The 27,925-nt window shown below is 37.5% G+C and overlaps 1 protein-coding gene and 1 pseudogene across 40 annotated transcripts in view; both read right to left on the reverse strand.

Annotated features, from left to right (window-relative positions):
* The window catches only part of ANK2 (ankyrin 2), a 675,434-nt gene that overhangs the window by 295,202 nt on the left and 352,307 nt on the right, over positions 1–27,925 (reverse strand). The gene's annotated exons all lie outside the window — the stretch shown is intronic.
* On the reverse strand, positions 11,942–12,393 carry LOC116560923 (annotated as a pseudogene).

Raw genomic sequence — 27,925 nt, forward strand, 5'->3', positions numbered from 1 at the left:
GATTCAAAATACCAGCTATATGAAATAAAATCCTTTAAATTCTTGCTGTTGGCTAGTTTAGTAAGAGATTCGGATTTCTTATTGCCTAAGCAACAGTGTCACTATAAATGAATGCATCTATGTTGCACTTTTGAACTTTAATGCCCACATGATTTTGATTGGCTCAGAGGGCTTAATATACTACACATTGAGTGGAATAGTAACCTCTCTCTCTCACTCCTGATTCCCATCAGTGATGGGCCTGGATTTTGTACCTGGAGGAAGATAAAGACCAGATGCAAGCCAGTTCTGCTAACTCAGGAGCAATTCAGAAATTATAGAGCCAGATGCATTGACTGAAGCCTATAATCCTAGTACTTTGGGTGGCCAAAGTTGGAGGAGCGTTTGAGCCCAAGAGTTTCAGACCAACATAGCAAGACCCTCCATCTCTACCAAAAAAAATTTTAAATTTAGCTAAGCATGGTGGTGAGCACCTGTAGGCCCAGCTACTCAGGGAGGCTAAGGTAGAAAACTCACTTGAGCCCAGAAGATCAAGGCAACAGTGAGCTATGATCATATCACTGTGCTCCACCATAGGAAATGGAGCAAGAACCTGTCCCTTAAAATAAAACAACAAAAGAAATTATACAGACACATACAGTCCTCTCCAGAGCAAGCCAAATGTATATATCAGGAAGTAACTCAGGCTGCTTACCCAAGCTGCCAGATACATTCACACCTTTATAAATTACTCTCAGGCAGATTTTGTAATTTTAAGCAAGATCACTTTTACAAAGATGGCTTGATTTTATAGCAAAATTTACATATTTTCTTTCAGGAAACATAAAAATGAATACTAAATATATAAAATATAAAGAGGAAAATACAAACACATTTTAGAGGGCATTTTTCTTTGTAATATTCACCAGATGCAAAGTAATTGATCAGACTATTTAAGCCACATTTTCTCTCTTCGCTTTTATAATATCCTTGTGTGAAGCTATTATCCATCCACAATATTGGGATACTCTCACATATGCTTCAAATATTGATGCTGAATTGGTTGTGCAAAAGTCTAGCTGACAAAATGGAAGGTAAAATCATGCATTAAAACTAAACATGTTTCATTAAGTTTTAGTAATTATACATCTCATCATTAAGCATAGAAAACTAATTGTTAAATAAATTTGTAAAATCTGTAGTCATTAAAAAATTTTTAAATGTGATTCTATTCAAGAAGGCATTCTTAGCTGGGCTGGGTGGCTCACACCTGTGATCCCAAAATTTAGGGAAGAAGGGGCAGGAAGCCTGAGCCCAGGAGTTTGAGACTATCCTGGGCAACATAGTGAGACCCCACTCTCCACAAAAAGGGAAAAAAACAAGTTTGAAATAGGAAGGCATTCTTATACCAAATGAAGCTTGAGTTATTGTACACATTTACTGGATATTTAGATGCAAAATATAGACCATGAATATTCAAGTCCAAAATAAAATGTAAGCTGGTAAGTAGTATTACCTATATGCAGTAAAATTTTATTAACAGAACTAATTAAAATACATGTTTTCATGGCCTGGTGTGGTGACTCACACCTGTAATCCCAGCACTTTGGGAGGCCAAGAGGGGTGAAACACCTGAGGTTAGGAGTTCAAGACAAACCTGGCAAACATGGTAAAACCCCATTTCTCCTAAAAATACAAAATGAGCCGGATGTGGTGGTGTGTGCCTGTAACCCCAGCTACTGCGGGGGCTTAGGCCAGAGAATCACTTGAACCCAGGTAGTGGAGGCTGCAGTGAGCTGAGATTGCACCATTGCACTCCAGCTTGGGTGACAGGCACAAAACTCCATGTAAAAAAAAAAAAGAAAAATGTGTTTTCATGTATTATTTATCCAACAAATATTTACAGAGCACTTAAAATATGTAGTCGCCATACTAATGGCAGTGTATATAAGCATTTAAGTAAAGCTCTTTGTAAATTCAATATTTACATTTCAAATCCCTATCTATGGTATATCATCTAAACACCCTGATTCCAAAGCAGGAGAACAAGGCAAGAGTCTGCCAAGAATACTTGCCATGGCAGCAAAATTTTCCCCAATAAAATTTATCACATTAAAAAAATGGATCTTTCTTTCCATCATTTAGTAATAAATGGTCCCTAATGTAATACTACTAGAATCAAGATAGTTGAATTAGTGATTAATTCATTTAAACAGTAGCCAGTTGTATTAATTGGAAGAAAATGCCCAGTCATTCTTGCTGGGGATCAAAGACAGCCTAAAATGAAGTTATGGTCTCTGAATAAACTAATGATGATTAAGAGAGGAACTCCTTTCAAAATTAAAGACCATCAATGTGAAAGAAGCTTCCCTATGCATGGTTAACACTGAGTTTAAAAATGTAAGGTGGTAAGTGGTAATACCTATGCGCAGAAAAATCTTATTAACAGAATTAATTAAAGAAAAGATAGACTGTGTTAGTGAAAACTTGAAAACTCTCTATTGAAGTCTTCTTAAGCAATTTGAATTCTTTAAATTATACAAAATGATAGATTTCTGGAGTCTGATAATAATAATACATATTGTGTAAGTAATGTCTTTGAAAAACTTGAAAATAGTTTTTTCATGTATTTTATAGATTAAAATACCCTCTTACAATTTTGTGTGGATTCTCAGTGCATTTGTGACTAGCAGATTAATGTGGAGGTTACTAAACTGTCCCTAACGGGCTTTCCTGTGTCTTTTTCCTATGCCCATCCTCTTCCTCTCCATTATGCCATGTCCTCTCCAGCGCATCCAGGGTTTCACCTTCTTTCACAACTTCCATTGATTTTCTGTCCTAAGAAGCCTGATTCCAAACACAGTTCTACAGGGACAAAGGTATAGAGAACAAACTCGGTAAGTTGCTGATCCACCAAACAACAGGTGACATAGCAGAGTTAGAAAAACTAGTAAGGAGGCCATGCCAGGAATGAATGCAACAGACTTCTTTGAGTATATATTCAAACATTATATTGAGCATATATTCTCGAATGGAATGTATATATTCCATTCCATCTCCTAGTATGGAAAGAAGGCCTACTGATAATGCACTTGACAAACTAAACTGTTTTCCTGTCAATCAATTTAAGAGCCTTCCCAGAGTTTTTATATTCTATTTTATTGTCTCTGAGTTTTAAAATCTTCTAGTGATAAAGAATCACAATGGAAAATACAGGTTGTGAAATAACAGACCGAAACAAAACCAATTCCACTTCAATATGTCACACACAAATCTCTTCCTTGGAAGAACAATGTAGACTGCTTTGTCACAGAGATCATCTCAGAGCCCAGCTAACCACGTGACATATTAATCATTCTCTAAAGTGACATCAGAGGGCCACAGCTTGGTTACTAAGAACTGCATCTTCCAGAATCAAGGCATTAAGAACGTCAGGGTGGGCCGGGCATGGTGATTCATGTCCGTAATCCCAGAACTGTGGCAGGGCAAGGCAGCCGGATCACGTTAGGTCAGGAATTTGAGACCAGCCTGGCCAGCATGGTGAAACCCTATCTCTATCAAAAATACAAAAATTAGACAGGCATGCTGGCACACACCTCTAATCCCAGCTACCCAGGTAGCTGAGGCAAGAGAATCACTTGAAGCCAGGAGGCAGAGGGTGCCGTAAGCTAAGATGGTGCCACTGCCCTCCAGCCTGGGCAAAAGAGCAGGACCCCCACTCAAAAAAAAAAAAAAAAAAAAAAAAATGTCAGGGGGATAACAGGCTCACTTTATTTAAATTAATAAACTACTTTATGTTTTCACCTTTAATTAAGTTTCATTATTTTTGCTTTATTGAATTTAGGTAATTGTGGCGTGCTGAGGAAAAAGTACACTAAGAAGAGAGCCCAGGTGCAATTGAAATGTTTATTTCCTCCAACAAGCTCACCTTCCATAATGACCCATTGATTCAGATAAATGAGAAGAAAAGCAGGTATCAACAAAAGAAGTTTAAAAAAGAAATCATTTATAATTATTTCCAAGCTTATTTACTTAAAAATCACTTATTGCAATGTGCCACATAGTGTGCCAAGCAGTAAGACAACCAAGGCACTATGATCTCGGATAACTTAAAATCTAGAAGAGAGAACCAAACATGAAAACAAGTAAGTGCAATTTAAAGATGTTGAAATTAAAAGTTTAAAGAACAATTCTCAAGCCATTCTATCTGAATGGGTACCTACGGGGACTACCTTGAAGACAGCCTCACAATATGGCCAGAAGCAAGAAAGCACGAAACACTGAAAATTGCTCCTAGTTCCTGTAGGTTAGAATCTTGAGTTTTAAGGGAACAATGACACAATCAAGCCATAACTGCATCTGGGAAACAATAGAGACAAATGAAGTGCATCTATAATAAAGCACTAAATAGATTCCAAGAAGAGTCGGTCAAAGTTTGTACTGAAAAGGTACAAACTTTAATCTCTTAACTCTACTTAAATATACGGACAAAGTAATATGAAGGGCATTGGACCATGAGGTAGGAGGCAGGACCCTTAAGGTCTTGTGTAGTTTCCACATGTTTATTATAAGAATTTTGGTCATTTACTGGTCATTAGAGAAATGCAAATCAAAACTACATTGAGATGCCATCTCACGCCAGTTAGAATGGCGATCATTAAAAAATCTGGAAAAAACAGATGCTGGAAAGGATGTGGAGAAATAGTAACACTTTTACACTGTTGGTGGGAGTGTAAATTAGTTCTACCATTGTGGAAGACAGTGTGGCAATTCCTTAAGGACCTAGAAATAGAAATTCCATTTTACCCAGCAATCCCATTACTGGGTATATAGCCAAAGGATTATAAATCGTTCTATTATAAGGACACATGCACAAGTATGTTCACTGCAGCACTGCTTACAATAGCAAAGATTTGGAACCAACCCAAATGCCCATCGATGATAGACTGGACAGGGAAAATGAGACACATGTACACCATGGAATACTATGCAGCCATAAAAAATGATGGGTTCGAGTCCTTTGTAGGGACATGATTGAATCTGGAAACCATCATTCTCAGCAAGCTGACACAAGAACAGAAAAATCAAACACTGCATGTTCTCACTTATAGGTGGGTGTTGAACAATGAGAACACATGGACACAGGGAGGGGAGCATCACACACTGAGGTCTGTGGAGTGGGGGGAGGGGTCTAGGGGAGGAACAGTGGGGAGTAGGGAGTTGAGGAGGGATAACATGGGGAGAAATGCCAAATATAGATGATGGGGATGGAGGCAGCAAACCACATTGCCATGTATGTACCTATGCAACAATCCTGCATGTTCTTTACATGTACCCCAGAACCTAAAATGCAATAATATATATATATATATATTTAAAAATAATAATAAAAAATAAATGGGTTTAATGAAACAGTTTTCCACTTTTCATCTTTCAAACTATCTTCTAAGATTCTCTCTTTGGGAATTAGAAATCTTATTTGTATATTAAAATATGAGTTTAAGAATAAAATAACTACTAATTTGCATTACTTTTATGTGAATGGCTAAATGTAAAACACTCTCTGGCAGTTAGTTCTTCTAAGTGGTTAAAAGGGCTTCTTTTTTAAATTTGCTTTAGAGTATTTACAAGTAAACGTTACAAAGCAGTGAGTAGCAGAGGCTCTGCAGTCAGCCTACCTGGGAAGTTTCAGATTTGGGTTTACCACACACGTGAGTGAACTTGAGCACCTTTCTTCATCTTTCCTAACCTCAGTCTCCCCATATTTAAAATGGCAATAATAACAGTACCTCATAGGACTGATGAGAAGAATCAATGAGACAGGGCATCTAGAATGTTAAGCATAATTCCTGGCCGTTGGAAATTATTCAGTAAATTGCACTTGCCTGTTTTTATGTTTCTTTTCTCTTGTAGATTGTAAGGAGACAAAGAACATTGGTAGCTACTTCTTTGGTGTGTCACCCCATGCACCCAACCTAGAAACCTGGCATTCATTTTCAAATCCAATCTGTACCTGTTGATTTTACCTCCTAAATATTAATTGAATCCTTCCTCCCATCCCTGAATACCAAAGCCCTGGTTGAAGAAATCTCCAACTATCATCTGGATTATAACTTCTTCCTCACACATCTCCCTGCCTACGGCCCACATAGCTGGCCAAAGTGACTTTTTGGTAAAGCAACCATTACCATTATTCTGTCTCTTGAACAAAATTCCACTACTCATTGGACAGTAAGATTCCGTTGTTAATAGGACAGTGGAGCTTAGTTTTTTTTGATTACTAGACTCAAGGGAAAAAAAAATCAGCATGCTCTCAAGTAGGGGGTCAAGGAAGGTTTAATCAGTAAGATAGAAAGAGAATCAGAACAGGGACGATTGTAAAATACATCAACAATATTTCTCCTACTTCAAAAAGTAATACGGATCTATTAATTTGGTGAAAAGAAAGACAGTATGGCAGGATGGGCTCATACCTGAATATTACTCTGTTCTGACAAGGAAAAGGGCTATCTACTATAAAATTAATAAACATTTTTGGGCAAAAAAATATAAGTGGTGATAATCCTATTAATATTTCCAAAATTAATCAGCTTAATTTTGGAAAAAAATCATAATCTGTATGTATGATTTTTGACAGGTGGTAACCCCTAAGTCACAAGTAACTCACTGCTTCACTTGACCTTATTTCCCCTGATACCATGGCTACTACTGACGAGCAGCATCCAATATGCTAATAGAATAATGTCATAGACAATCCTTAGCAACTCTGCCTTCTGGAAGAGCTGCTTCTGCCAATGACATCACAGCTTGTTAGCTCAATATGCCACTGGCATATGGGTTCACTTTAAGTGGTGATAATAAATAGCACTGGGCCATCCCGTTACAGTCCATTTTGAGATCACATTACAAAGTGGCATAAGTCCTGGGCATGGCAGGAAGACTGCTGCTATTTTACTGTTCTTTAGCATCATTATGTATGTACTTGAAAAAGGAATTACACAAAAAATGTGAACACGATCACCTAACAACTAATATGTTAAAACTGCAGTTTATAAATCACTTACATACTTTATAGGGCATAATCAGAGCAAGCCATTATGATTCCTCCTTTAAAGATAAACTGATGTCCAATTGAGTTTCCCAAGGGCACCCAGTGAGATGTGGCCCTGGATGTGTTTTGGCTTTCTCATTTTCGTGTTTACCGCCTTAGCAGAAGCAGCAGATACAACCATCCTGGGTGGTGTCTGCATTTTATGCAGGCATACATTCATAACACCAGAGCAGGCCTGCTCTTCAGAAGGTTGGGCTCAGGCTATTGTTCTGTGTAGTTGCATGGATGGCCAGCTGCTGGCTTTGATTCTGTAGCCAGTTGTAAAAAGTGAACAAGATTTGCACAGAAGCAAAGTAAAAAGCAGCTTTCTTTGGGGACAGCTTGAACTCAATAAATAGCTCCATTAGTTTAAGGTGGCAGATACGCACAGGGAAACAGAACTCACAAAGGCAGCATTTCTTTCTGGCTTTACTAATTGGATCTAACTTCTTTCTTTAGTTACTGGTTAATAGGGCTGGGCAGATGGTCCTTAGAACTGAAGAGATGTTAAAAAGGTTCATTTAGTCCATCCACCTGTTCTTTAGCCGAACCACTCTTAACCCAGATTTTAAAAATTATACTCCTTAATTTTTTTTTTTTACCTAATTACAAAAGTCGCAGAAACTCACTGAAAATATTTTGGGCCACACAGAAAGTTAGAAAGAAAAAAATTGAAACCACCTATAATTTAATATTCAAGATATGACCAATTTAAATTTTGTTGTATGTCTACTTAATTTTTTATGTGTATGCTTTTATCATTATTAAAATTAACTTTCTTTTATCTTGTTTATTCTCCTAACATGATATGGTGAGAATTTTACTATATTCAATATTTTGAAAAATATTAATTTTAATGACTGCATTTTTCTCTCCTATGGATATGTCAAAATATGTTTATCCATGCTCCTTTGATTTGAGAGTTAGTTTTATTTTGCTATTGATAAATAATGTTGCAATGATTGTCTATTTACATAAGTTGTTGTTCATTTATGAAGTTGTGTTTATAAGTTGTGTTCATTTATAAGTTGTGTTTCCTTTCTTTAATGGTAAGTAGCTAAGAAAACCTACTGCACCAGTAAAGTCAGATTCTATCATAGGTTTCTTGTAAAAACTGTATAGTTAGTGAATTTTTTCTTACAAAAATGCAATAAGGTCACTAATCAAATCTAATAGATTGTGTAATACCGCTCTCTTATTTTTCCAGTGTTATATACATATATATACATATGCAGAACATGTAGGATTGTTGCATAGGTACATAGGTGGCAATGTGGTTTGCTGCTTCCATCCCCATCACCTATATCTGGCATTTCTCCCCATGTTATCCCTCCCCAACCTCCCTACCCCCACTGTTCCTCCCCTAGTCCCACCCAACAGACCCCAGTATGTGATGCTCCCCTCCCTGTGTCCATGTGTTCTCACTGTTCAACACCTGCCTATGAGTGAGAACACGCAGTGTTTGATTTTCTGTTCTTGTGTCAGTTTGCTGAGAATGATGGTTTCCAGATTCATCCATGTCCCTACAAAGGACACAAACTCATTGTTTTTTATGGTTGCATAGTATTCCATGGTGCATATGTGCCATATTTTCCTTGTGCAGTCTATCATCGATTGGCATTTGGGTTTGTTCCAGGTCTTTCTATTGTAAACAGTGCCACAATGAACATACACATGCATGTGTCTTTATAATAGAACGATTTATAATCCTTTGGCTATATACACAGTAATGGGATTGCTGGGTCAAGTGGGATTTCTATTTCTAGGTCCTTAAGGAATCGCCACACTGTCTACCACAATGGTAGAACTAATTTACATTCCCACCAACAGTGTAAAAGTGTTCCTATTTCTCTACATCCTCTCCAGCATCTGTTGTCTCCAGATTTTTTAATGACCACTATTCTAACTGGCATGTGATGATATCTCAATATGCTTTTGATTTGCATTTCTCTAATGACCAGTGATGATGAACATTTTTTCATGTTTGTTGGCATCATATATGTCTTCTGTTGAAAAGTGTCTGTTTATGTCCTTCACCCACTTTTGACTGGGTTTGTTTGTTTGTTTTCTTGTAAATCTGTTTTAGTTCTTTGTAGATTCTGGGTATTAGCCCTTTGTCAGATGGGTAGATTGCAAAAATTTTTTCCCATTCTATTGGTTGCAGGTTCACTCTTATGATTGTTTCTTTTGCTGTACAGAAGCTCTGGAGTTTAATTAGATCCCATTTGTCTATTTTGGCTTCTGTTGCCAATGCTTTTGGTGTTTTTAGTCATGAAGTCCTTGCCTATGCCTAGATCCTGAATGCTTTTGCCTAGGTTTTCTTCTAGGGTTTTTATGGTATTAGGTCTTATGTTTAAGTCTTTTATCCATCCGGAGTTAATTTTAGTGTAAGGTGTCAGGAAAGGGTCCAGTTTCTGCTTTCTACGCACTGCTAGCCAGTTTTCCCAACACCATTTATTAAAGAGTTAATCCTTTCCCCATTGCTGTTTTTCTCAGGTTTGTCAAAGATCAGATGGTTGTAGATGTGTGGTGTTGCCTCCGAGGCCTCTGTTCTGTTCCATTGGTCTATATCTCTGTTTTGGTACCAGTACCATGCTGTTTTGATTACTGTAGCCTTGTAGTATAGTTTGAAGTCAGGTAGTGTGATGCCTCCAGCTTTGTTCTTTTTGCTAAAGAATGTCTTGGCTATTTTTGGTTCCATATGAAGTTTAAGGTGGTTTTTTCCAGTTCTGTGAAGAGGGTCATAGGTAGCTAGATAGGGATAGCATTGAATCTATAAATTGCTTTGGGCAGTATGGCCATTTTCACAATATTGATTCTTCCTAACCATGAGCATGGAATGTTTTTCCATCTGTTTTTGTCCTCTCTTATTTCCTTGAGTAGTGGTTTGTAGTTCTCCTTGAAGAGGTCCTTTATATCCTTTGTTAGTTGTATTCCTAGGTATTTTACTCTCTTTGTAGCAATTGTGAATGGCAGTTCGTTCTTGATTTGGCTCTCTTTAAGTCTGTTATTGGTGTATGGGAATACTTGTGATTTCTGCACATTGATTTTGTATCCTGAGACTTTGCTAAAGTTGCTTATCAGTTTCAGGAGGTTTGGGGCTGAGACGATGGGGACTTCTAAATATACCATCATGTTATCTGCAAATAGAGAGAATTTGACTTCCTCCTTTCCTAATTGAATATCCTTTATTTCTTTTTCTTCCCTTGTTGCTCTGGCTAGAACTTCCAATACTATATTGAATAGGAGTGGTGAGAGAAGGCATCCTTGTGTAGTGCCAGATTTCAAAGGGAATGCTTCCAGTTTTTGCCCATTCAGTATGAAACTGGCTGTGGGTTTGTCATAAATAGCTTTTATTATTTTGAGATACATTCCTTTGATACCTAGTTTATTGAGAGTTTTTAGCACAAAGTGCTGTTGAATTTTGTCAAAGGCCTTCCCTGTATTTGTTGAGATAATCATGTGGTTTTTTTGTCTTTGGTTCTGTTTATATGGTAGATTATGCTTATAGACTTGTATATGTTGAACCAGCCTTGCATCTCTGGGATGAAGCCTACTGGATTGTGATGGATAAGTTTCTGATGTGCTGTTACAATCGGTTTGCCAGTATTTTACTGAAGATTTTTGCATCTATGTTCATCATGGATATTGGCCTGAAGTTTTCTTTTTTTGCTGAGTCTCTTCCAGGTTTTGGTATCAGGATGATGTTGGTCTCATAAAATGATTTGGGAAGGATTTCCTCTTTTTGGATTGTTTGGAATAGTTTCAGAAGGAGGGATATCAGCTTCTCTTTGTATGTCTGGTAGAATTCAGCTGTCAATCCATCTGGACCAGGGCTTTTTTTGGTTAGTAGGCTATTAATTGCTGCCTCAACTTCAGCCCTTGTTACTGGTCTATTCAGGGTTTCAACCTCTTTCTGGTTTAGGCTTGGGAGGGGGCAAGTGTCCAGAATTTATCCATTTCTTCCAGGTTTACTGGTTTATGTGCATAGAGTTGTTTGTAGTAATCATTGATTGTAGTTTGTATTTCTGTGGAATTGGTGGTGATATACCTTTTATTGTTTTTTATTGCATCTATTTATTCTTCTCTCTTTTCTTTTTTATTAATCTGGCTAGCAGTCTGCCTATTTTGTTGATCTTTTCAAAAAACCAGCTCCTGGATTTATTGATTTTTTGAAGGGTTTTTTTGTGTCTCTATCTCCTTCAGTTCTGCTCTGACCTTTGTTATTTCTTGTCTTCTGGCTAGCTTTTGAATTTTTTTGATCTTGCTCCTCTAGTTCTTTCAATTTTGATGATAGGGTGTCGATTTTGGATCTTTCCTTCCTTCTCATGTGGGCATTTATTGCTATAAATTTCCCCCTAGACGCTGCTTTAAATGTGTCCCAGAGATTCTAGTATGTTGTGTCTTCAGTCTCGTCGGTTTCAAAGAACATCTTTATTTCTGCCTTCATTTCATTATTTATCCAGTCAACATTCAAGAGCCAGTTGTTCAGTTTCCATGAAGTTGTGTGGTTCTGAGTCAGTTTCTTAATCTTGAGTTCTGATTTGATTGCACTGTGGTCTGAAGGACTGCTATGATTTCTGTTCTTTTGCATTTGCTGAGAAGTGATTTACTTCCAATTAGGTGGTCGATTTTAGAGTAGGTGTGATGTGGTGCTAAGAAGAATGTATATTCTGTGGATTTGGGGTGGAGAGTTCTGTAAATGTCTGTTAGGTTTGCTTGGTCCAGATCTGAGTTCAAGTCCTGGATAGCCTTGCTAATTTTCTGTCTCGTTGATATGTCTAACGTTGATAGTGGAGTGTTAAAGTCTCCCACTAATATTGTGTGGGAGTCTAAGTCTCTTTGTAGGTCATTAAGAACTTGCTTTATGTATCAATTGGGAGGGAGAACTCATTTAGTCTTACAATATCAAGCCAAAGGATGAATCCGGCTCTCTATCAGAATCAGACAGAATTTAGCATCCTTATCCTTTCTGCTTCTCTCAAGATGCTTTCGAACAGCGACTGCTTTCTTAATTAAATGGCAGAGATCTTCAGAGAGATCGGGAGCAAGTCCCTTAGACTTAAGAATTCTTAAGATTTTATTGCCTGTCACAAAACGTACTTGTGCAACACCATGTGAATCTCTCAGGATCACATCGATTTGTGAAAGAGTCAGGCCCTTCTTGGCCAGTTTGTAAATCTGCTAGTTCATGTCATCAGATGTCACCTTCAGCCGCGTGGGGACACTATGGTGATAGGGCAAAGCCAACTGGGACAGGCCCTTCCTGGGAGCATGCATGTGACCCATTATGGTGGCAGTCAGGCAGCAAAAGGCTTTTTTTTTTTTTTTATACAAACTTGAACTCTGTTGCCTAGGCTGGAATGCAAGGGGACGATCACAGTTTACTGCAGCCTCAACCTCCAAGACTCAAGTGATCCTCCTGCCTCAGCTTCCTGAGTAGCTAGGACCACAGGTGTGCACCACCAAGCCTGGCTCATATTTGTATTTTTATAGAGACAGGGTTTTGTTATGTTTCCCAGGCTGGTCTCGAACTCCCAGGCTCAAGTAATCCTCTCGCCTCAGCCCCTCAAAATGTTGAGATTACACTGTGCCCAGCCCAATAGATTACATATGTCAGTGCTTAGAATATTAAATCCTACAATGGATACAAAATCATTTTCTAATATAATCTCCTTCAAAAAGCTTAGCGGATCCATCTAAGGTTTACTAAGCGTAGGTATTAGCCTGGTGATTGCCTTTAATTTAGATAATATTAATATCAAAAGAAAATAGTAAATTCCTAAGAATATAATGCCTTAGCAAGCTTGTCCAACCCTTGGCCCACAGGCCACATGCAGCTGAGGATGGATTTGAAGGCAACACAACACAAATTCGTAAACTTTCTTAAAACATTATGAGATATTTTTGGTGATATTTTTAAGCTCATCAGCTATTGTTAGTATTAGTGTATTTTATGTGTGGCCCAAGACAATGCAGCCCAGGGAAGCCAAAAGATTGGACACCCTTGTCTTACAGCAATGTGTTTTTTGTTTTTGTTTTCTCAAAATGTAGCATTCTTAGTACCAACAACAAAATCTCCTGGAATGTTTGTTTCAATAGATTCCTGAGCCTTACCCCAAAATACTGAATCAGGATCTCAGTGGGGTCTGGAGTTTCTATTCTGAGCAACATCCACTGATATTCCATTGCACACTAAAGTTTGAGAACAGCAGATGATTTTGTAACTAAAGTATACTAGGTTCTTGTTGCTAAGTATCACCCTAAGGGTATTTAAGCAGATAACCAAACCCAATTTGATTTAGAAAAAGGAATGTTTTAATAATTATTTGTTGATAGGCTGCCATTTCTTAGGTGAGAGGAACTGTAAAAAAATAGGCATCCATAAAATATTCTGCCACTTAACAAATCTTCTCTGAATCATTATTTACTGCTACTTGTTTATTTCAGATTAAAGAGGTAAATAATGCTTGCATCCCCAAGCTAAACCAGCTTCCTGTGTGCCTCAGATTTCCTCTGGAATCTACGAGCTTCCAGCCCCAGGTCTTTATTTTCCATCTGCTATATGCCACTGAAACCAGTGTGCAATGAGATGGCAGAGACACGGGAGATCGTAATGCATTTTCAGAGGTGATATTGAGGACATGCTTTTGAAAAGCACAGAAAACGTTACCAAGGTCTAAAATGAAAAGATGTTATCTTTTCAGACATAAAGACTGGAACTGGAGAGAACACAAGGCCACATACATTTAAGTGTATTAATCACACTTAAGTAATTTATTATATGGGAATATATAGTGTGACAGATATAAAAAGACATGATTAGAAAAGAAAATTAGGCTGGGCAAGGTGGCTCACTTCTGTAATCCCAGTACTTTGGGAGGCCAAGGCAGACAGATCAGAAGATCAGGGATTGAGACCATCCTGGCCAACATAGTGAAACCCTGTCTCTACTAAAAATACAAAAATTAGCTGGGTGTGGTGGTGCACACCTGTAGTCCCAGCTACTTGGGAGGCGGAGGCAAGAGAATTGCTTGAACACGGGAGGCAGAGGTTGCAGTGAGCCGAGATCACACCACTGCACTCCAGCCTGGTGACAGAGTGAAACTTGGTCTCAAAAAAAAAAGAGAGAGAGAGAGAAAAGATTATTGTATATCAACACTATTCATTGTTCACAGTGATAGGTAGAAATTTAATTTGTTGAAACGTGTACTTCTCTACTTTTCTCAATTAATTACAGCTAATAATGTAATAATAATTGAGATACTAAAGTGGTGCTTCTCAGACTTTAGTGTGTATACAAAGATCTTATTAAACTGCAGACTTTGATTCATTAGGTTTGGGGTGGAGGCCAAGATCCTGCATTAGCTTCATTTCTAACAAGTTACAGGTGATGCCAGTGCTGCTCATCTGAAGACCACACAATCAAATAGCAAGATACTAAAGTGCATTTTTAAATCTATGTCTATTCTACCGTAAACATATTTTTCAACTCTGCTGTTTTAGGAATAACATTTAGTGCATGAGAAAAAAGTTGCTAAAACATCTCATTACTTCACAAACGTGTTTGAGTTCATAGCTAGCTGAAATTACAAATTCATGGTAGTGCTTTAATAATAGCAATCAATGTTCCTTTTCTCCTAGCCATGTGTTAGTCACTGGGTGTTCACAGAACTGGCCTCTTTCTTTCTCATCCTGGCCTTTGATCCTCTACCTGGATACCTATCTCTGCCGATCAAAATTTTACACATTTAAAGTCCACTTAAATATTACTTCTTTCATGGAGTTTTCTTCTGGCAACCTCAATAAAATGTAATTTCCTCTCCTTTTAAATTATCATACTTTTCAAATAGATAAATGATTTTAAAACAGTGTCCTTTGTACATCTACAAGGACTTGGCCATGTACTGCCTTTTACTTCCTTTTATATCAGCTAGTTATTCTCAAATCTAACTACACATTATGCATATGAGGAGACCTGTGAAAAAATACTGAGGCCACAGACCTCACTCCAGAACAATTAAGTCAGAATTTCTGAGGTCCCATAATTTTTTTTCAAGTTCCCCTGGGAATTCAAATGTGGAGCCACAGTTGAGAATTTCTATCTTGGATGGTAGGTTCCTCCAGGGTTCATTTCAATTCAATCACTATTTAATGAGGGTCTTGAACACAGTCAATTAATAAATATACATCAAGTTGAATATTAAAAGTTGCCATATTTGTACACCAGGAAGAAAATGAAAGCACATCAATCAAAATATGTTATTATTCACAACACATTCTCTAATGATATATTACCAATGATCGAGCAAATCTGTCACAGAAAAAAAAATTGAAATTGCTGACATTTTCCTCAACTCATCTGCCATCAAACGTTCACTCTGTAGATTAGGATTTTCCATAAGAGTGAGTCCAATTTACTTTTGCTTTTTCAGAAAAGCACTTTTCTCATCTCTTCAAGTTGAATGGATATTACAAATCATTAATGGAATTTTCAGCAGCAAACATACTGGAAATAATCAGCTGGCATCTAACATAGGGCATACTTTTTGCTGCTGTCAAACAAAATTAATCACAAGCTTCCAGCATGCTGTGTAGAGGCGGCCTGGGCACCATCGGATGAGGTGTTTCTGTGGCATGGCAGCCATCAATGATCAGCAGGAGAGTCAAGCTGTTTTCAGAAAATACAGCTATGGGTTGCTTCTTTCCCTTCTATTCTTTCTACTTTTTAATTTCTAAGGGAGAATCTCCTGGCAATGCACCCAGGAGATATTCTTGCCATGGAAACAAGAGAGTATGCTGTTTTAAAAACTGACTGTAGGGGGAAAAAAAATGCCATTCTTGCTTTGTTTTACCTCTGGTCTACAGTCTTCTGCAGAATACTCAGGAATTCTTTCTGTGTTTCAGGCTGGCATCCTAGTTCCACCTGAATCACATAGACAATCTAGGTAGATTGATTTCTCCTGGATGTACAATCCCAATGCATCTATTCTAGTGTTTTTTTGTTTGTTTGTTTGTTTGTTTTTACTTAGTAGAAGTCTAAGTTGCGTATGTCCAGTCAATAATCAGAGCTCTTTTAGTCATTATTTTTAAAATACATTAACTGAGCAGCATTTATGTGCCAGATGTTGTGCAAAACTCCAAGAATCAAAAGACACTGTCCCTCATCCAGGCATGGTGACTCACTACTGTAATCCCAGCACTTTGGAAGGTGGAGTCAGGTGGATCACCTGAGGTCAGGAGTTTGAGACCAGCCTGGCCAACATGGTGAAACCCCGTCTCTACCAAAACTACGCAAACTAGCCAGGCATGGTAGCCGGCACTTGTAATCCCAGCTACTTGTGAGGCTGAGGCAGGAGAATCACTTGAACCCAGGAGGCAGAGATTACAGTGAGCTAAGATTGCACCACTGCATTCCACTCTAGGCAATGGAGAAAGCCTTCACCACAAAAACAAAACAAAACAAAAGAAAAAAACAAAACAAAACAAAACAAAAAACAACAACTAAAGACACTGTCCTTGTGACACAATCAAGAAGATAAGCAGGTCTACTAAAGGCACAATATAATTGTCATACATTTTGTAATGAAAACAATTTGAGTAGGGACACTCCAATATCAAAAGTCTACGATTATAGCACCCAACAAGCAGTCTAAACATATGCAGTCTAAACACTTGGCTGGAGAGGCAAGACAGGAAAAAAAAAAAAAAGCAATTGTCTATTTTAAGGAAAAAAGTCATCAAAACAGTTGTAATAGTTTATTACACTTACATTTTGGCTGAGTATTGCATAAGGAATTGCTATTGCCCAAACAACTCTAAGAACCTCCCTACACAATTAACTGAGGTGCTCTTACACTCTGTCCCTCACTCAAACCTCTGCCTCTAAGAAAATAGCCACAGACTCCTTCCAACTTTGAGACTACCTCATGCTTAGTTTATCTGAACATCACAAAGCCCAGTGCAGCAGGAAAAGAACAGATTGGCATTTGAACTTTGTAGCATTCAAAAAAACAGTGCCCCTCTCCACCCACCATCCCAAATTCCAACTGTGTATGCTGCTATGATTTGCTTAAGTGACTCTTTATGTCTGTGTCTCTGATTCATCCCTGCATACCTGGAGATGTCCTGGAAAGGAGATCTGGCTTGAGGACATAACAATTGTTATAAAAACCAGGTTTTATTGTCTCCCTTTCCCATACCAGGTAGCCCTGAGGTTACCATGAAGCCAGAGTTCCATTCCTAAATCTATAGGGTAATGGCAAAAGTGCTTGCGAGAGAAACACAGACAGTGGAGGCCTGAGTTTTTAGATGTGGTTTGACTGCGTCCCCACCCAAATCTCATCTTGAATTGTAGTTCCCATAAACCCCATGTGTCGTGGGGGGACCAGGTGGAGATAATTGAATCAAGGGAGCAGTTTCCCCCATCCTGTTCTCCTGATAGTGAGCTAGTTCTCACGAGATCTGATGGTTTTATAAGGGTCTTCCCCTTTTCACGGGGCACTTCTTCTCTCTCCTGCTGCCAGGTGAAGAAGGATGTGTTTGCTTCCCCTTTCGCCATGATTATTAGTTTCCTGAGGCCTCCCTAGCTACTTGGAACTGTGAGTTAATTAAACCTCTTTTCTTTATAAATTACCCAGTCTCAGGTATATCTTTATTAGCAGCATGCAAAGGAACTAACATATCTAACTCAAGGTACTTGGCCCTTCTGTCTGATTTCTCTAGCCCTGTGCTGCAGATTTTAATCAAAATGGGAAAGTGTCAGGGTGTACTACTAAGCCTGGATCAGACTGTAAAGCCCTTATGGCAACTAAAAGGAAGCAATGAATCCTCCTGGGGTTGAGTGTAGTGTGTAGGGAACACAACACTGCACATGATAACTTACCAAGGAAAGAATAATTCTGGCTTAAGAGGAGAAGGTGGATTTGAGTTGAGCCTCAAAAGAGAAGCAAGCATTATCTAGGCATTCTGGGTAGGTGATGCCCAAGTAAGGCACGCTACATGAAGATGTTTATGAAGCCCTGCCTGATCTCTTGATCTGAGTAGAGAACTACTACTGCGCATTTCTGTAGCACTCTCTAACAATATGTACCATGGCTTTCATCACAGTGACTTCTAATTGCTGTTTATTATTTGGCCTACTACCCTGTCTGCTGAATGAGGTTTGAAACCTGCTGTCACACACACCAGTGCTTGTCCCTATCCTGGCTGAAAAGGCATCAGGTCTAAGCTTCTCTCTGCAAGTATTGCATGTAGGTTTTGTTTTTAATACAATGTGAAGCAATTAAATCATGTGCAGTCTATAATAGAAGCAGTCATTATTTTAGGACTATGGGATGGTTGTCATCTCAATTTAAAATGAACCCAGACATTTTTAGGGCTTTATCTTGTCTGTTACTTTGTTCTAAGTAAATCTAACCAGACATTCTTGACTCATAACTTCTCTGGGGTGTAATTTTCTCCTTTATCCATCACGATTAACGTCATCAAGATTTGATGTTATCATGGATACTAAGGGGTTACTAAGCAACTAAACACAAGCATTTCAAATTATGCTTATTGTTTTGGGCAGAAAAGACCAAGGCAAAAATGGGATATTGATGACATATCTCATAAATTAATTTAATTAGTGTTTAAGTGTTTTCAAAAGACAGAGTGCATTTAATGGCAGCTTCGAGTAAAATGGGGGAAGTCACACAAGGGAATGAGGTTGCGGGATGTTCATTGGAAGAAAATGTAATATGGGCTGAACAAGCAGGAATAGCTGCTACCCAACAAAATAAAGAGTGTTTAGTTGGTTCCAAAGTTATGCTGATAAGACTCACAGGGCAAACTGATAGGCTATCTTCCTGTCAAACTTACCGCTTTTATGATGGACCAAAACCAGGAAATTCAAGTAAGTACATTTCTATTTGGATTCAAACTCAAGAGTTGCCATGTCTAGTCATAAGCAGAAGACAAATTTCAAAGATGGGACAATGCATTTATACTTATTAATCCCAGAATAAATTATGCCAAGTAGTTTTTGCTTAAAAAATCACCAACTACTCTCCTAATTAGGACTCATAGTTTCATAATGCAAAGATTTCTTTAAATGATAAAGGTGGACAGTGTTGGAATTCTAGGAATAGATCTCAGTAGAGTTTTAAAAAAAAAAGGCTGATCAACTTCATCTAGAAGAAGGGAAAATATGCCAAGAAACAAGAGAAATGAATGAAGGAAGCTACGTGATCTCTGTGAGCAGAAAGGCTTGGAGAGGAGAGTTTATGCACCAATTCTCTGAAGCGTCCATGCAGAATCAGGAACAAAATAGGCAAGTGGTGTAAAGACTGAAATGTGGACCAACTATGGGCGAAATGGTGGGTTGAACAGGACATCCCACAGGACTTGGGATGAGGTTAACACAAGCGTTAACACAAAGGAGGATAATTCACAGCATGTTGTAAAGCGGAAAACCCCTATGACTAGAAAACAAGAAGAAAGGAAGGAATAGCTTCTTAGAGTCAAGCATGAGGAAGAGATAACTTCGGCAGCAACACTACAGGTTGAATACAGTAATGCAGTCCTTGTGGGAGGCCAGAAGGAGGACTGAATAGGAGCTGTGTTAAAGATACAAACAGTGATTTAGAGATGTCACTGGACAGTTAGGATCTGAAAGAGCAATGACTCACATGTGCCCCTGAGGTTAAACAGAAACATTACCCTTTCATGGAAAAGTTTAGTATAAATGATGGTGAAACAAAGAGATGAGCAGCTCTTTCTTGTCCTATTTAGTTTCATTTGGTAGCAAAATACTGCATGTAAGATATCAGATAGCTGTACCAAAGGCAAAAGGCAGTCTTTGACTGTTAAAAGATTGATTGCAACATGGAACTCTCATGATCTTATGCTGATCTTTTTGATTGGATTAGTCCATGCTTTCCTGAAGTACACTTCTTTCTCTCTCCACCTTCATGACGAGGGTTGCTATTACACACTGTCCACTGTAGCCTGTGCTGGAGACCTGGAAAGCAGCCTGCTCTAATTTGGCTGATTTGCTAGTTCATGCCAATAAATTTTTAAATTTTACTCTCCAGGTGGCAAGGTTGTTTTATAACAAATTGCTCACTAATTAGGGCATAAATGTTCTTTTCTTCATTTCTCTCTGACCTTGTGTGTTCTCCTCTCCTCACTGATTACCTGCCCCAGTAGCCTGTCTCTTACTGCTTCTTGTTCTACAGAATCTCTTCTGTGCTTACATCAATTTTTACTTCCAGGACTTTGATCCTCATTTCTAACTTTTGCATTCTTGCTTGCTTTTTTCTTTCTTTCTCTGTCTTTCCTTCTCTCTTTTTTGTCTTTCTCTTCCTTCCTTTCTTTCTTTCTCTCCCTCTCCTTCTCTCCCTTCCCCTCCACTCCGCTTCCCTCCTTTCCTTTCTCCTCCCCTGCCCTCCTCTCCTTTCCTCTCTTTTCTCTTTTCCTTTCCTGACAAGGTCTCACTCTGTTGCCCAGTGCAGTGGCCCTGTCATGGCTCACTGCAGCCTCAATCTCCCAGGCTCAAGCAATCCTTCCACTTCAGCTCCCTGAGTAGCTAAGACAAAAGGCATGCAACAGCATGCCCAGCTAATTTTGAAAACTTTTTGTAGAGATGAGGGTCTCACTATGTTGCCCAGGCTGGTCTCAAACTCCTCCTGGGCTCAAGAGATCCTCCTGCCTCAGCCTCCCAAAGTGCTGAGATTACAGGCATGAGCCACCACGCCCAGCTCTAACATCCTTAATCTGTTCAGTCTAACATCTCTTATTTGACTTCATATATTTTTTATTTCCCTAAAGTGACAGTTTATTATCTTTATTGTCTACAATTTTTGACTCTTAGCCATGTCATTTTTCTCTCTGTAATGCAAATATACAAGCATATGGGTCATTTCTAATCATTCTCTTTATTCTTACATGATATCAACTTTACATCTGAAATCCAAAAAATACATTTAAGTGCTTCACTGGACAATTTTCTAATCAAGTACTGAAATGGTGTTACATATTTTTATTTGCTCTTCATTATATGTTTTAAAGTTGAAATCTTCCAAAGTTTGTATGGGATGCAAGTTTGTATGGCATTCACAACATATTCAATGGTACAAGCAAACAGGGGTAACATACATTTAAAGAACCTCCAAGGAACTTTGGTATCCAAATTATTTAAAATTAACAAAGTCATTATCTTCATAATTTATATCACCATTTATATGCAGCTCATCTAGTTTAGAGAAAACTAATTGTCTCAATTTTTGTGCATCTCCACAATTCTTTCGTTGTGTAGGAGAAATTCTCTCTTAAGGGCAGGAAAAACTTAAAGACTTATGTGCACATCAAGGCAATAATGATTGTTGCAAAGACATGGCAATCAGCCTCACATCTTTCCAACATTCAGGGGGAAACTAATGAGAAAGGAATAAAAATGCCATGGAGAGAGATGATATGTTTTGGCTTTCTTTGGGAATGGCTGCCCAAATGATCCCAGGAACCAGATAAATAGACTTATAACAGCATGCTTAGGAAAAATACTAGCATTCCTGAGTGGTTTCAGAAACATAGTGACCATGTCACCAGTATTAGCAAGAGTAAGCTTGCTCCACCTACCCAGAGAGAAACATGTGACTAGTTACTTTCACCATGGCCATGTGGCCGGGGTGAAGCCTTGGAACATTAGACAACCTTAGACTCATGCTTGGGGCCACATATGTAAACTGTAGCCTAAGAGGAACATGTCTTAAAATCTAATCCTGGCATTCATGTGTGAGGGTGAGGGAATCATATCTGGAGGCCAAAAACATGAGCTTTTTCCAGTCCTCCCAGGAGCTCTTCTATCTTCTTTGTCTCTGTTCTGAAGACCTCTTCTTAGTTTTCTGTGTAACTATAGATGTCACTCCAAGACTCTGTCCTCCACCTATAAGGGATTTCATTACTCATGATTTCAACCTCATTATGCTGATGATTCTTAAAGTTCTGTCTGTCCTGACCTTCCTCCCAAGTGTTACACATCGAATGCTTGCTGGACTTTTCCATCAGGAACTTCAGGACCTACATGTGAAAATCTGAACCCAGTATCTTCCCTTCTACCTGCTCCTGCTTTACCATTAGCTAGGCAGTTGCAAGTGCCACCAGCCACCAAATCACCAGTGCTACACACCCAGGGGACATCTTGGACTCTTGTTTCCCCTGCACCCCTCCATTTCACTCCCATGTCTACTCAGTTGGGTAAGCAGACTAATTTCCCTTTTCTCCCTACACATACTACTACATTTTAGTTCATTTTCATATCACGTCTCCCCAGCACTACAGGTCCCTGGGTAAAACCTGTCTCCAGACTTCCTCATTCTCTGCAGTCTCCAGAGTTATGAAAAAAAAAAATCTTGCCATGTTTTCCCACCTTTTGAAGACCTTCAAAGTTCACTCTGACTACATAGCATAAAGTCCACACTCATAAACAAGAGATACAGTCATCTTACTCCTGCTGATGCCTTCAGCATCATTTCTTACCTGTCCTGCTTGTTTTTCACTTCATAAGCCAGCAACAAAAAACTCACATAATGTTTGCTATGGCCAAGCCCTACTCTAAGCACTTTATGTATATTAGCTCACAATTGTAACAGAAACCCTCTTAGGAGGTCCTGTAATTATTTCGGTGTTTACAGATGAGGAAGCTGAGGCACAGAGAAGCTCCGTCACTTGCCCAAAATCTCACGCCTTGCATAGAGCAGAGCAGGTGGTCTCGTTCCAGAGTTCAAGCTCTACTCAGTTTGCCCTTCTTCATTGGGTGTGCAGGGCTGCTTTTACTACCCATGATATGGCTTAGACTCCACCTTCTCTCAGAAGTACTTCTGTTACACCTGTGCCTGGCTCATTCCTATTTATTCTTTAAAGCTCAACTCAGTCATCGTAGCTTGCAGGAGTTCTTGCCTAGCCTCTTCTGTGCTCTTATGACAAGCTATGTATATTTCTATATTGCAGTTCTCATCTCATATAAAAATCATCTATTTATGTGTTTGTTTGCCCTTATAAACCGTGAACTTCTTGAGACCAAGGAATATGTCTCTGTCATTTTTGTATCTTGTATTTGGCATGGTGTCCAGTCATTAAAAGGCATTCAATAAATGTGCTAAAATGAATAAATACATGGGTGAGTGAAAGGCACCCCATCAGTAACCCTTTGTAATAAGAGTGCCATAGTAATTGAACTTCGACCACTTACAGAATGAGTCCAGCCCTTGCAGGTCAGCCTGCAAAAACTTAAGAAGCCTAAGAGCATGCTCATACTCATGCCTGTGTGTTTTAGGGGGTTGGGGAAGGGAGACAGGTACCTGAATCAAGGTAGAAGAGACTAAAAAATAAAACTACACACACGCTGTCAAACCAAGCACCTTTATAGGACATTTGTGTTAATGGCTCAACAAACCCAAATATTGTTTCCTCATAATATTTTGATTGCAACTACCTTTTGTTTTGTTTTGTAGTTCTAATTAAGGATGGCCTTAAAGTATTACAAAATATATATCTGAACCAGGTGAAGCCATCTAATTTCCTGGGGATACCAGAGTAGAGACTATAGTAAAATAGTACCCCTTCTACAAATCGTAGCTGAATGAGAGGCCTAGTTTGGGAGCACCGGTATGACAAGTTCTCATGAAGCAATTGATTAGTAAATACTGGGAAATTGGCTTTTGTGTAATAACCTTGTAGATAGAAACTCAGTACCCCATTTGGTGTTAGAAACATGGCTTGTGCTCACTGCCACGTTAACCACAAATCTCCTTCATGCAGCAGATCAGAGGCATTTCTAAAGCTGTACCTCTCTCAAAATCAACACTTAAATTCTGTCTCCCATTGCTAGATTTTGACTGCTCTTTAAGATGACCTGTAAGAAATAGGAAAGTCACTGTTCTAGGAATCAAATGGTATGAGTTCTGGGCCCATGTCTGCCACTATCTCTCTACATGATTCTGGCCAAGGTGCTTGACTTCTTTGGGTCTCCATTTCCTTATATAGAATAAGACAGATAGATTTGGAAATGTCAAGCTACTTTCAGCTCTAAAAGTTTATGCTCTAAAACATAAAATTAGCATGAATCACACATTAAAGTCACTTGCATGCATACACACATATACACGAGAGAGCACTCACATATATATTGATTTTGCAATAACAAAAATATTATATTTATTATACACATATAGGTGATATCTATATGTTCCTGTAGAATTTGAGAGGTGCTGTATTTGTTTAAATTTCAATTCTAACATTTTTGTTAGAAGTTTCTCAGAATTTTTTAACAAGAAAATTAACTGTCATTTCATGACAAAGATCTTAAAATGAATGTTAAAATTTACTTCACAAAGAACTACATAGGCCACAAAGCATACCACCACAAATTAAGCTCTGAGAGTGAGGTGGATAAGTGGGGCTAGCAGGTGGGGAGGGAAGGGGATTTCTGTCATGGGAAAACAAAAGGTGGCTATGTGCACTGTGGAATGCATAGCCCCTCCTCCTTAATCCTGGCTGAATCCTGACTGGCACCACCTGCTGTTATGTGTATGCTCACAGAACAATTGGCACCTGCATATGGTAAATACGATTAAAAGAGACACAAAAACCTATCATCATGGTAAGTCACTCAGAGTGCTCTTGGGAGAGCTTAGTCTACACAGAGATGATGAGGTAGGTGGAAGGGATCTTTTTCTGCTCTTAAACTTGAAGCAAAATGTATTTATGCTATATTTTAAAGGCCTTCATATTTATAAAAACTAATAAGACAAAATTTCTCTATCAGTGCTAGAGATCTTTAACACATGTAAACAATCCAGCAATTAAATTGGACTGTATCACTAAAATTTCTAAAAATGGCTTCCACTGGGAGGAAAGTGATTTTTACATATCTATTAAAAAACAAAACAAAACAAAAAAACAAATCTGTTCTTTTATGTTTATGGACAAATCAAATTTCAGTTTCATGTTTTAGGTCAACTCAAAAATAAAATATTATTTTAAAATCAGTTTTCCCCAAATAACGTGGGATTTGAGACACCAAATGAGAAATGAATCAGGAAAGTATTTTTTCCATTGCAATCTAAATAAATTCTAATTTATTTAGTTGGAAATTAGCAAGAATTTATACAAAGTCTACTAAAAATAGTCCTGAGATCTATTTTCAGCCTCACTTCTAAATTCACACTATAAGTTCAGTTTCATTATTTTAGAATTTAAAAATGTATTTGTATGAGATAAAATAACATTTTTCATAATTCAGCTCTTTGAATTTCACATTCGCTGTTAATTCTCAAGCATTTTTCAAATATATATAAAGTATAAAAATACCTACCTATAACTGCCAGCAGACTAAGATAATCTGTTACTATTATCAGGGATGAATATTACTATTTATCAGCTTATTTGGTTTCTGTCTTCTCCCAACTGAGAAAATGGCCACATAAAATATATGAAATGTTTTCTGATTGTGGCAAAAAGCAATTCTTTTTATAAGGGAAAGGGCAAATGCACATCCTTAAAGAAATGCAAACCTTGACCAGACACAGAGATAAAAGCAAACCCAAGAAGTACTATATGTTTTCTGAAAAAGCAATGCTGAAATCTATCTTTCCAAGAATCTCCTATTTTAATAATGATTGTTATCAAATGTTCTCTTATTCACAATGCTGGCTGCAGGTATGATTTGAGAGCTCTTAATAAACAACAACCAAATGCTATCATTTAAGACACATAACAAATTTGGTGGTAACTTTTTCCATTATTTAGCAACATCCAAAGATAATATTGGGCTCAAATACATACACATTCATATGAATATATATTTTACTGGATATATATTCAATTTAAAAATTTTAGATTCCAAGTAGATATTACACTGTGGAACATGAATTTTTAGTCAGCTATAACAGACACTTGTCATCTGTCACCTAAATTGATATTAGCACCTCATTTCCTCAAGGTCATTTTAGGGTCAGCAGACATAATTCCTTGTCATCATGATAGGCCTAGGGAAAATAATCAAATTAGTACAGTAACGTAGACAGAAAAGGCAACATATTAATCCTATTATTAAATATCAGAGCCACATAGCCTTAAATTATTGGACAAATAGTCAATAAATATTTACTAGACAGTTGTCCTCGAAAAGATGTAAGGGATCATTCTCACATAAAATAAACATTCAGTATACTGAAAGACGTAACCAGCCATATCTGCCTTAGTATTAATCACTCTGATTATGTAATTATTAGTGTCAAAAATGCTCTAAGAGGTCCATGTGGAACCATATGTTTTTAGTGTATTGAATTATTCAAAACTGTTTACTTCTGCAATTCATAAAGTATATAATAACCTCTACCTAAAACATGGCTCTTCTGGATGGTACAAAATAGTACAGAAAATATCTTATATAAATATACCATAAAAGTGTGATATGTAGTCATACAGAAACATACAAAGAGCTAGAGAGCCAGACAGTTTAAGAATTTAATGACATCCAAATTCATTGTTCATTGGTCTCCTTGAAATAAACTTGAGAAACCAATTCAAACAGTAAAAATTCTAAAATGCACATTAATATTTCTTTCATTTTAAAATATTAAATTGAAACATACATGATATTGGAATTATAAATTAGGCCATATCATGATGGTCTCCACATGACCTTTGACACCTGAGTTGGAACAAAAAACTGCCATCATAGATCCTGTCATACAAAGATAAAAATAGTCAAATCTATCCTCGGAAGAAAGAAGCCTGTTTGAATGTTTGAAAATTTAATTTATGGCTTCTAAATTAATAATCATGCTTTAAGACAAGAATCCAAAACTTGTACAAGGGATGGCATTAGGTTTTTAGAATCAGGATAATTTATTGTAAAACTTCTATGGCAAGAGCAATATTATTTTTATAGTTGTTTTTAATTTTTTTTTTAATTTTTAATTTGTGTGGGTCCATAGTAGGTGTATATGTTTATGGGTTACATGAGATATTTTGATACAGGTATACAATGTGTAATAATCACATCAGGGTAAACGGGGTATCCATCATCTCAAGCATTTATCCTTTGTGCTGTGAACAATCCAATTATACTCTTTCAGTTACTTTTAACTGTATAATTAAATTAATTTTTACTACAGTCATTCTGTTTTACTAGCTAATACTACATCCTATTCATTCTTTTTAACTATTTTTTGTGCCCATTAAACAACAGCAGTATTGTTGAAGATACTTCAAATATTGGACAAATAGTCAATAAATGTTCACTAGACAGCTGTGCTTGAAAAGATGCAAGGGATCATTCTCACATACAATAAACATTCAGTATACTGAAAGACATAGCCAGCCATATCTGCCTAAGTATTATTCACTCTTGTGATGTAATTATTTGTGTCAAAAATGTATAAAACTGCAAATATAAATTGGAGTATGGTTATCGCAGTTTATCTTTTTTAAAAGAAACCCCAAAGTTTGTAAGTTATTTCCAAGAGTCTGATATCTAAAACTCACAATAATTTGTTTGTGTGTATGTGTGTATGTAATTTTTAAAATGTATTGACTTGTTATATAAGCAACCTACAAAAAGTATCTCCTGATAGCCTTTTTGAAAAGAAAAATGAATTGCTCTGCAAAGGAAAACATACTTCCTTTAGCTAATATTCTCTTCATTTGGACAAAGTATAAATAAAGTTTACCAAAATAGTCATCCCTTAAAACTGTTACTGTAAAAAAGCAATTGGGGAAGAACTTTAGTATTCCACTGGATGAGGACCAGTGATTCAGAAAATTATTCCAACAGTAATTTTTTATCTATCAAGTCATTTTGTTACAGTA

This window comes from Sapajus apella, unplaced genomic scaffold (assembly GCF_009761245.1).
Source record: "Sapajus apella isolate SASKATOON/1434 unplaced genomic scaffold, GSC_monkey_1.0 scaffold27, whole genome shotgun sequence".
In the NCBI taxonomy this organism is placed as follows: domain Eukaryota; kingdom Metazoa; phylum Chordata; class Mammalia; order Primates; family Cebidae; genus Sapajus; species Sapajus apella.